Source organism: Tamandua tetradactyla, chromosome 2 (genome assembly GCF_023851605.1).
Source record: "Tamandua tetradactyla isolate mTamTet1 chromosome 2, mTamTet1.pri, whole genome shotgun sequence".
Taxonomy (NCBI): Eukaryota; Metazoa; Chordata; class Mammalia; order Pilosa; family Myrmecophagidae; genus Tamandua; species Tamandua tetradactyla.
Genome location: NC_135328.1, coordinates 18,986,816 through 18,994,559, shown reverse-complemented (window position 1 = coordinate 18,994,559; position 7,744 = coordinate 18,986,816).

The following is a 7,744-nucleotide window of genomic DNA, read 5'->3' as shown; positions in this document are numbered from 1 at the left end:
AAAAAATTTAGTCTAAGGATATAGTAATTGGATCTCCTATTCATTTACACTCGTCACAATTAAGATTCACGTATCTGTTTCTACCAACTTATTTTGTGCTTGTCTATTTTGCCTTTTCTACATTTCATTCCTGTCTTGTCTTCTTTTGGATAGTATATTTCTTCTTCATTCCCTTTTCTCCTCATCCTTGAAGTATATTTTCACTAGGTATAGAATTCTATTGTCAGTTATTTTCTTTTGGCACATTGGTGCTACCATCCATTTTTTTCCTGGCCTCTGTTGCTGCTGAGATGTCAGCTGTTGGCCCAACTGTGGCTTTTCTGAAGTTCATGTTTTCTCTGGTTGCTTTTAAGATTTGTCAGTGTTTTACAGTTTCACTATGAAGTATGTACAGGTGGGCTTCTTATTTTATTTATCCTGCTTGGATTCACTAAGTTCTTTTCATCTGTGAATCAAAGCGTCATTAATTTAGGAAATTTTTGGCTCTCTGCTTTTCAAATTTTTTTTTGTCTCATTTTCTTTCTTCTCCTTCTGGCATTCTAATTATAAGTAGGTTAAAACTTCTCACTGATTCCCCTATGTCACTGAGATACTCTGCTATATTTGCAATCCTTTTTCTATGTATTTTGTGCTAGATATTTCCTATTGATCTGTCTTCCAGCGCATTAATTCTCTCTTTACTTGTGCCTAATCTCTTATTAAAACCATCCACCGAGTTCTTAATTCCAGTTATGCTATTTCATTTTGGTTCTTTTTTAGATCTGCTATGTATCTAGTTTCTAGTATCCTGTCAAACATTTCAAGTTTAGCTTTTCCCCCCTTGAATGCTATAAGCATAATTGTTTTACGGTCTTCGTCTGATGATTTATTTCTGCTGGCACCCCTCATATTTTCTTGTTTCCTCATTTGTCTGCTTATCTTTAAGATGTGCTATGCACTATATTTGGAAGTTTATTAGTAGAAATAATTTGGGGCCTAGAATAATGTTACTTTTCTCCAGGAAAGGATTTTTACTTTGCTTCTACTGGGTCATAATGCCTAGGGGTCATTTTAAGGTCATACCTTATTAGTACAAACAGCTGTTCCATTTCCTTTAAATACAGTCTTATTAAATAATTGTCTCCACACTCCTTCATTCTTTTCCTATTACTGGAGAGTGCCTACGTGTTGTAAATTTGTTCTGGGAGTGTGAGTGGAAGTGAGGTCTAATTTAAAATATCCAGGGACCTGTCCTAACCTTTTTTTTAAAATCTGATAATATATTGCTCCAGTCACATATTTGATTATGCTCTATGGTTAGTCTGTCTGACTGCTTCATCTAAAATTATTGTTATGTGGGAACGGTACTTTTAGTAAGCTCCCTGGAGAAACGTGGTTTATTCACATCGTTTTCATCCCACTTTGCTAAGGAAAATAGTACTTGCTCTTACAAGTTTTGTTGCGTGTGACGCTATGGCCGCCTCCGCAATTCAGATCCGCAGCCGCAGCGCGTGCGCCGCCTGGTGGCTCGAGCGGGTAGCGGGGAGATAGGGTCCGCGCGCTCCCTATGCGGAGTCTGGCTTCTCCATCCGCCAGCGGTCACCGCTCTTCCTGAAAGGCGGCAGGGTCCCCTCCCCTCCCTGAACCCACACCCCCCGCGCTGGCCGTACAGGGACCCCCACACACCTCTTACAGCATCCCCTGCGCCGGTGCTGTCACCAGCCAAAGCTATCAGCCTCAATATCCATTCTTGAATTTTTTTTTAAACAGTGAATTAAGATAGAAAGATAATTTTCTAAAATGAATGCATATTCTGTAAAAAAAAAATAATATAATATTTAGCAATAAAACACTAAACGTTACCATGAAAAATTAGAAATCAGCTAGGAGGCCCAGCATAAAATTTTAGCTTTTTTTTTTTTTTAACTGCAAGTGAGTGTGAATGTATAAGAGGCTATTGGAAAGGACACAATTTTTCCTTGTTTGTAGGACATATTTTACTTAGATTCGAATTTTGAAAATGAAAGGAAGTCAACTGAAAAAATATTCGAACTGGTTATAGATTTCAAAAAGAAGTCGAGGTACGAAAGAAATAGCTCTTCTAGATAAATAGATTTTCTAACAGCATTAAGTTCAAAATATAATGGGAAAAAAGTCCCACTTACCACCACAACAAAAATGTCAATGCTCAGAATAAATTTACATGAAATACACAAGGCCATTATCAAAAGAACTACAAAAATTGGGGTGTAACAAAAAGTAAGAAGGGCTTAGAGAGGCATATTATTTTTCTTGGTGAATTTCAATAATGGACATATGACTTAGACCCCCACCTTCTCATCCCACTGCATGTGCTGTGGAAGGGACCATGTGAGGAGCAATTCAGGGGGACTGAGCATCTGACAAGTGTGGTTTCGAAAGATTTTGTTCCTTTGGAGTGGCTGCATCAGAGTTGCAGGTGTCCCACTGAATCCATTTTTAGCATATTTTTACTACAGCCTTCCTGTAGGTGTGGTTGGATATTTCTTCTGCATGAGTGGAGCATGTTTGTCTTGTTCCTGGCTGTGTAGCCCACAAACCTAGTTCTCCAAGATTCTGTGAGTTACTGAATATCCTTTCTGCGTAAGCCACCTAGAGTGGAAGCTGTTATTTGCAGTTAAAACCCCTGACTCAGGCAATTTACTACTGGGGGTGGGGTGGGGTGGGGGAACCCAAGCATTTAAATTCCTATCTCAAACCACTCACTTACAAAAATACATTCAGATTAATGTTTAAAATGTCAAGAATCAAAGCAGAAAAATAAGCAAGCATACACAAACACCAAAAGATAAACCTTGTGCTGGTTTAAGGTGGTTGTGTATGCAGAAAAAGCTGCCTCCTTTTTCCTAGTCTAATCTTGTAGGGGCAGAAGCATTGTGGGTGAGACCTTTTGATTAGGTGATTTCCATGGAGATGTTTCCCCATCCATTCAAGGTGGATCTTAATCCACTTACTGGAGTTTTTAAAGAGAGAACCATTTTGGAAAAAAATCAGTGCTGACATAGACAGAGACGTTTGGAGATGCAAAAAGAAAATGCCCCAAGTAAAGCTGTTTGAAACCAGAAACCAAAGAATAAGCAGACACCAGCCACGTGCCTTCCCAGCTGACAGAGGTGTTCCAGATGCCATCAGCCTTTCTTGAGTCGAGGTATCTTTTCTGGATGCTTTAGTTTGAACATTTTTATGGCCTTAGAGCTGTAAACTTATAACCTAATAAATTCTCTTTATAAAAGCCAACCCACTTCTGGTATATTTTAATTCCAGTAGCGTTAGCAAACTAAAACAAACCTTAACTAGCAAACCTTAAAAGAAGTAGCCAAACTAATTACAGCTAACTAACCAATCGCCATGACCCACTGCTTGCTGTGGGGACATAAAAAGGTATCTCTGAATGAACTAATGGGTAATGAGAAATGGAAAACCTAGTTCCTTAAACTATTTCACAGCCTTACTCAGAAGAAAAATAACTGTTCTTATTTCTCAGCTCAGACCAAACACATCTGCCTGAACGCTTTGTAATAGGCACAGCCTAAGATGGGATAAGCAGGGCAATGGCCCTAGAGGGAGATGCATAGAACTGCTTCTGATGAAGGCCCCCCACAAAGCCAGATGGCGTCACACCAACATCACCCAAGCGCTGGTCACCAGAATGATTCCGGCAGGAAATACGTAGACATGAGTGTGTAAAGGGCCCAGCCTCCTCGCCTCTGACCTCATCCAAACGACATTGACAGCATGTTCCTCAAGCCTTCCACCTCCTATGAAATGTCTTACAGGTTATCTTATGATAAATTCTTAATGCACTTGAGCCCAAGTTTATACTCATTGTGGTGGTGAAATCCATCTGTATGAACAAACCATCATCATAGAGTTGAAAGGTGAGACAGGACCTCTCAAAGGTCAAGAAAGACGCAGACCACTTCCATTATTTTAGGCTCCCAGTGAATATACTGGAAATGAAAATGTGGCAAAACCAGGGCTACCAATATTTTTTAGTATAATTTGAATGTCTACATTTAGCAAATTGATATGCTGAATGCACCCTTGAAGCAACAACTGTAGATTCGCTCATTCGGTGATAACATCCAAACTGAATTCGAGGCCTTTCTTGAATGTGAGGCTCGGAGCCACCTGGCCCTCTGGGAGGGGTCCTGGTGGAATTTAGGACTTATTGGGAGAGGCCTGAGTCAAAGACCACTCAGTCTTACTCATCAGGGAGGCCCGGGAGTGAAAGCCAACACTGAAAATGTTCTGCTCCATTTAAAAAATTATTCTACCCCACTTCAGCACATGGACAATGGGTGCCAGGAACACTGAAAGCCTGTAGTCTCTGTAACACTTCCAAGTGGGTCTAGCCTTGAAAACCAGATTCCCTACTTGGCCAAGTTAAGATCTCATTGAGCCTTGCCTAATTTAAAGCAACGTTACCCCCACTTTTATCAAGCAAATATATAATGTGGTAATTGAGGTCACTTCTTGCAGGGGCTTGATATTTAAAACCCAGCAAGGAGGCGGAGGCCTACAAACAAATACTTTATGGTTGAGAATTGTCCCTATCCTTTCTTGCCTCTCTTTCTGGCAATGACTAGCTAACAGGGCCAGTTTGTGTTCTGGTCACGTTTAACTCAAGAAGATAAAATTACATCATCTGGGTGAGAGGAACGCTGTCCTTTGTGAATTCTCTGGTGTTGTCTGGGTTCAGTTCCACCCTCACAGTCACAGAGCAAAGGGGCAGAGAGAGAGCCCATGAAGAGACTACTCCTCATCGAAGCTCAGCATCCACCTCCCATCCCCAACACATACACGCACTTGTGCACGCACACATGCACACACACACACACACACGCACCTATGAGTACTATCTCCAAGCAGGAAACACTGGCTTCACTCTCCTCTCTCCTGGTAACTTCCTCCCTTACTTCCAGTTTTTCCCAGAAGAAGGCTGCCTTTCCTCTGAACTCACCTGCAGTGCCCCTCCTTGCCTTTCCTGTGGTCTTACCCCACGGCCTTATGCATATTTAAGAGAGAAACAAAAATTGTGATGTGACACTAAAAGTGCCTTTCAAGGCAGGTGGACCATGTTAAAGGAAGTTGCAGGGTTTCTGGGAGTGGCTTGTGTTATGGGCTGAATTGTGTCCCCCCACCACCACCACCACCACCAAAAGACGTGTTCAAGTTCTAACCCCTGGTCCCTGAAATGTGACCTTATTTGGAAAAAGGGTCTTTGAAGATGTGATTAGTTAAGACAAGGCCAGACTGCAGTGTTTGCAACTCACAATGGATAGAGATGGCCTAAGGGTACAACAAATGAGAAATGGAAGGGGGAACTGTGGTGTACACATAAAATGGATTACTGAGTGGCTGCAAGATGAAATGGAGTTGTGAAGCATGCAGCTAGGTGAGTGGAATGGAGGACAGTATGTTGAATGAAATGTCAGAAAGAAAAAGACAAGTATCATTGTGCCTCACTCTTATGGATTAACTATAATAAACAAACAGAGAATTGAAGTCGAGAGCATGGGTTATCATGTTGGGGCTTATTGTAAAGGGTCCTAGATTGTAAGCTCTTACAGAAATCACATATATTCAGGAGTGGTAACTGATATTTCTAAATTCTGAGATACTGAGCTATTTTTATATAACCTGGTCATTTCCTGAAACTTCTGGTATTTATGTGACACCTGAGACTCAGAGTTAGACCTCTGAAGCTATGAAAGTCAGCACTACCCCATTCACCAACTGTTTAAAAAAGCTGAAAAAGTGATCAGATTTTGTCTAGAGATATAATGAAGCTGATCTGGATAGGACTAAGGCAAATCAGAATACTGAGTAAAGGATGATATGGCCCATATTTTTAAACTTCAACCTTTGTGTGGGATCAAAGGGAGAGTTTATTTGGTGCAAAAAATTATGTATTTGGGAGCACAGTATCTAATTTAAATTGTATAGACAGTTTAAATGAACACCACAATTACATGGAATCTTGAATAGGGCGAGAGATCTTGTTGGTTTGTACAGGTCAGTGTGATGCCCTGACATATCCCAGAGTAATCTGGGCAGAGAATAAAAAAGTGTTTCAAAAGTCCCTTTGGGGGATCTGGGAAAATGGAGGAAATATTAAACTTCCCCATCTGGAGAACTATTGATATTCTCACATGCAGTGGGAATAACCAATTCAATAGGCTGAGCCCTCAATCTTGGAGTTCAACCCTATGAAGCTTATTCCTGGGGTGTATAAAGGGGAAGCTAAGCCTATTGATAATTATGGCTAAGAGTCAGAGAGCCACTTCTGTTGCTCAGATGTGGCCTCTCTCTCTAAGCTGACTCAGCAGGTGAACTCACTGGCCTCCCTTCTATGTGGGACATGACTCCCAGATGTGTAAATCTCCCTGGCAACGTGGGACCTGATTTCCGAGGATGAACCAGGACCTGGCATCATCAGAATGAGAGAGCCTTCTTGACCAAAAGGGGGAAGAGAAGAATGAGACAAACTGAAGTCTCAGTGACTGAGAGATTTCAAACAGAGTCAAGAGGTTATCCTGGAGGCTATTCTTATGAATCATCTTGATACCCCTTTTCAGTTTATGGTGTATTGGAGTGGCTGGAGGGAAGTACCAGAAACTGTTGAACTGTGTTCCGGTAGCCTTGATTCTTTAAAAAAAATTTTTTTTTTAATTTATTTTTACATGGGCAGTCACCAGGAATCGAACCCAGGCCCTCTGGCATGGCAGGCAAGCATTCTTGCCTGCTGAGCCACCGTGGCCCTCCAGTAGCCTTGATTCTTGAAGAGAATTGTAAAACAATACAGCTTTTACAATGTGACTGTGTGATTGTGAAAACCTTTTGTCTGATGCTCCTTTTATCCAGGGTATGGACAGATAAGTTAAAAAAACAATAATGAGGATAACAAATAAATAAATAATAGGGGGAGATAAAGGGTAAAAATTGAGTAGATTGAAATAGTGTGGGTCAAAGAGAGGGAGGGGTAAGGGGTATGGGATGTATGAGTTCCTTTTTTTTTCCTTTTTATTTCTTTTTCTGTAGTGATACAAACGTTCTAAAAATGATCATAATGAAGAATACACACTATGTGATGATATTGTGAGCCACTGATTTTATAATATGGTTGAACCATTGGTGTGCTTATTTCTTAATAATAATAATAACAATAATAATAATAAAAGTACGAGGCCGGACTGGATTAGGGTGAGCCTAAAGACTGGTGTCCTTATAAGAAGGGGAAATGTGGACACAGAGCCAGGCACAGAGAAGATGGCCATGTGAAATCAGAGGCAGAGACTGGGATGATACAGCTTCAAGCCAAGGAATGCCAAGGATGGCCAGCAAACTCCAAAACTTGGAAGAGGCAAGGAAGTGTTCTCCCCTACAGGTTTCAGAGGGAGCATGGCCCGGCCAACACCTGGATTTCATACTTCCAGCCTTCCAAGCTGTGGGCCAATCTGTTTCAGTTGTTTGAGTCACCTAGCTGTGGGGCTTTGCTATGGCAGCCACAGGCAATGAAAACATCTTGTCAATAGCTCCGCCAGTTGGTTTGAGTGGAGATACATCAAGGCTTAGAGGTGCCTTGGGGCATACTGCCCGGTGGAATAAAAGCAATTCAGACCTGTAAGGACACTCAGAGGAGGGGATGGGAGGAGAAATGCGAAGGCCAGTCTGTGGTCGTGCTGAGAAAGCCCCATCCCGTGGGGTATTCCAAAGGTCTTTT